At 40.5% G+C, this 4,019-nt stretch overlaps 1 long non-coding RNA gene across 1 annotated transcript; it reads left to right on the top strand.

Moving 5' to 3' along the window:
- Nucleotides 1-1,416: 1,416 nt before the first annotated feature.
- Nucleotides 1,417-2,370, top strand: LOC117822840. Its single transcript, XR_004633261.1, has 3 exons — nucleotides 1,417-1,532; nucleotides 1,635-1,738; nucleotides 1,979-2,370. It is a non-coding gene; the product is annotated as an uncharacterized LOC117822840 (long non-coding RNA).
- Nucleotides 2,371-4,019: the final 1,649 nt, after the last annotated feature.

The following is a 4,019-nucleotide window of genomic DNA, read 5'->3' as shown; positions in this document are numbered from 1 at the left end:
TCACAAATGCAGTGAGGTTCACAAATTACAAACAGTTCGTAAATGCAGACTGAACATTCCGTATATAAATCTAACAAGATACAAGACAGCCCAAGGTTGAAATAAAGCTCAACTAACTGCTGTACTGTCATTTTTAGATCGAAACTGGTTGATCTCCAGTGCTAACTTGGTATCTCGCACGTGAAAGTATCTTGTGCGCACGAGAAAGTATCTGGTGCTCACGAGAAAGTATCTCATGCTCACGAGAAAGTATCTGGTGCGCACGAGATACTTTCCAAAAAAAAAATTCTGCACATGTCACTCTAGGGGCTCCGTAGAAGTCAGAGAAGCGTTGTCACTTTTCTGAAAAGTGTTCGTATAGAGAGAGAGAGAGAGAGAGAGAGAGAGAAGAAGTGACATAGTGAGGAGAAAAGGAGGAGTGCAGATCTGTTTAAAGAGATTAAAGACGTCTATGGTCTGATATGTTCTAGTTTATTTTCTTATTTGCATAGTTTGTTCATTTTCTGCATTTTTTGTCTTTTGCCTTTTAATTTTGTCTGCGCCCTCCACAGGTGGTGAGGGCACTAGTAGGCCTACTTAAGTTGATGCGCATGGCACAGAAGAGAAGGAGACAGGTCATGGAACATACCGTCTTTGACCGCAGGAGAAAAGACTCCAGACATTCCCCCAGATTAACTCTAATACAAAAAGATTGATTTCATTTTGTTTATTTGTTGTTTCTTCCTAATTTGCAATAAACCTCCCAAGAAACTTTGAATCAGCGTTCACTGGATTTTTGTATTTCTTACTACAACCTGCGTGTGTGAAGCCAATGCCCGTACCCCCTGGTTACAGGACAGACCAGATTTTTAAAGTTTTTGCTATTTCATGATACATTTCACTGATTGTTTGGGTTAAATGTATGAAACAATCCTAACATTATCAGACATCCAGATGTATTTATTTACTGAATCCAAGAACATAAAAAGGTCAGGGCACATGAGGATGATATAAAGCATGTGTGAGTGTGGTAGACACCTGTAAATGCTCTCTGAAGAAACCACACCCTGAGGTCTGAAAAGGTCATAAAACACAATAAACACCGGAAACTCCTTCAACCTCGTCTGCCCACTGAGCCTGACAGTGTTTGAGTAATATTGATCTGACGTCCTCTCAGACATCTCTAACGTCTCTGTGTGTTTTAATGAAACTATCACCGTCCACAGGCCGTAAACTCACACCTCTCCTCAACACGTGTCTCTGTGGTCCGGTCATCAGACCACACTCCCAGCTCCACCCTGCTGTGTGCTCGCTGCTCCAGCTGTTTATCGGACGACGCCAAGACAGATGCCCTTCAGCTGCTTCTGAACCAGCCGGAGAAAGTGACGTGATGTGAGAACAAGTCCTCCAGACAAAGCTACAGCTTTTACAGAAACAGATCAGCTCCATGATGAGACAACCCTCAGCTCAATGTTTGATTACATCTCAAACAGTAGCTCTGGTTCACTTCAGGAGAGGACTGTGGGCCGGGTTTAAAGGATGGCCTCACTCAGGTTAGAGGACTTTAACTGACAGAACAGTCCAGTCGGGACACATCTATCTGAAAGAACTGTTGTTGATTTGAACTCTGACAGATGTTTTCTCTCTTCATGCAGAGACTACGGGGTGACTGATCCAGACTGCTACAGGAAATGTTGAGGGTCAAAGGATCGACTGTGCTAACTCTTGTGTTTAACCTCCTGACGATCATCAAACTAAGGTTAGCACAATATCTCTAAAGATCAATAACAGTCTGAAAGAAAGGCATCTTTTATTTGAAGCTGAGGAAGAAACTGAGTGAGATCTCCCGCTTTCTCTCTTCTTTCTCTTGAGTTGCAAATATGCAGCAGATGTCAGGATGGATGTGGAAGCTAATGAGTAGCTAAGCTAGTTACAGATCCAGTTAAAGCAAGAGTTACTGCCACAGTTGAACAAATACTTATTTTCTCATTTCCTGCAGCCTGGAAATCAGCAGAGTGGGCAGAAACCAGATCGCCAGCTAGTCAACGACCTCTAAGACCTCTTGATGGACTTCATTTATCATGGATCAGGATCTTACAGCAGTGTCTTGGGGTTTCACTGGAGTCTCAGAGGTACACCTGATTGTTTTCTTTTCATGTTGATTTGCAGGGCTCTGCACATGTTCCCATCATCCACCACTAATTCATGTGTTGCCGTTCATGTTTTAATTGTTGCTTTACAGAAAAAAGGTTGTCGACTTTTGATCCAAACACAATTAAAACACAGTGTTCCTTTATGTGTTTCATAAAGTCAGACCCATGGTACAAGGATCTGAATAGGTTAAAGGTTTGATATAATGTATTTACGGTGAGGTTTGGTTTAATATAATGTATTTACGATGATGTTTGGTTGAATATAATGTATTTACTATGATGTTTGGTTTAATATAATGTATTTACCATGAGGTTTGGTTTAATATAATGTATTTACGATGATGTTTGGTTGAATATAATGTATTTACAGTGAGGTTTGGTTGAATATAATGTATTTACCATGAGGTTTGGTTTAATATAATATATTTACCATGAGGTTTGGTTTAATATAATGTATTTACTATGACGTTTGGTTCAATATAATGTATTTACCGTGAGGTTTGGTTTAAATATATCTAACTGTGAAGCCGTTTTTTCTGCTGCACACTGAGCCTGTACTCGCTCTCTCTCTGTCTCTCTTGCTTTCCTCCCTGAGGTAAAATCAGAGCCATCCATTCTTTAAATTCCTCCTGGGGTGGATTTTCTGGCAGTGGATGTGGTCCAGAGCAGAGGACAGCGGGGAGGTTTTAAGCTCTCTGTATCACTGCTGCTGTAACTAATTGTAGATAGACTGACTATTGATTTGCTTCCAGACACGGAGCAGATGTTTGTCTGCAGTTTTAGTACGAGCAGGGAGTAAATCCACAACAGAGGAGAGGAATGAAGAGGCTTTTCATTTTTCACTGTCTGTGGTCTGGTTTTGTTTCCAGAGGTGGAAGACTCAGCGAAATCTGCTTCTACTTGCGTCATTTAAGAGATAAAAGCTGAACCAGTAAAACATAGAAGGAAGACGTTTGTAGAGGCAACACAAGTTTAAATTACAGACAATGATATGTTTCAAAATAAGAGTCCTCTTCACTCATGAACACTTCAGTCTGTCCTTAAACGATCCAGAGTCTGATTCTGACAAGGTTTGTCTTTCTATCAACGCTGCGTTTGATTGGACGTCTCACAAAATCAGTGAATGAAGCAGCTTCATTACTCACCATCACATGATTTAAAACCCATTAACCCCGCCCACTCACTCACTGTGCCTTTCCCTGACTCTTACCTGCTGAGTTCTCACTTCAGCTCACCCTGACTTCTTGTAGAAATGTAATCAGAGCTGCATCTGCATTCAGTAGTTTGTGTACATGTGTGAATGCAGTGTTTCAGTGTTTTCTGCTGTTTTCAATGAGAAGAATTCAATGCATCAACTTCCTACCTGTAATATTAAATTATTAGACTCTCTTGTTGCAGGATATGTTAAATAGTTCACTTTTTATACAAACACTCTGTCTGATAAGCTTTAAATCCACAGATCCATTACACATATCCATGCTTTAAACAAAGGCTTTAATGTATAAATGTATTTTAATCCAACTTAAACACTTCAGCATGTATATAATTTTATCTTCCTCACACAGCAGCGCTCTGTTATGCAGCACCGGTCCTGCTTCCTCTAATTCATTCCCGTTTATACGCAGAGAAGCTGAGCAGATAACAGGAGGTACTTCCTGAGAGCCACAGCTTTAATTTCCATCCTGATTTATGAGCTCCACGGAGACAAAAAAAGATAGAACAAAATAAAACAACCCACACAGACCTCCTCGGAATAACTGAATGTACAATAGGAAAAGTACATTAATGTGATTACTTGGACAAATGCATTGTGTTTGCATTTGCCCCCAGCTCTTTCTCTGTGTCGTTTGGTTTAATAAGAACAGACGTGTCAGCTCGCTGGTTCAG

The sequence above is a fragment of the Notolabrus celidotus genome, chromosome 1 (genome assembly GCF_009762535.1).
Source record: "Notolabrus celidotus isolate fNotCel1 chromosome 1, fNotCel1.pri, whole genome shotgun sequence".
In the NCBI taxonomy this organism is placed as follows: domain Eukaryota; kingdom Metazoa; phylum Chordata; class Actinopteri; order Labriformes; family Labridae; genus Notolabrus; species Notolabrus celidotus.
The sequence above is the reverse complement of the archived record's forward strand: the minus strand, read 5'-3'. Positions and strand labels throughout refer to the sequence as shown.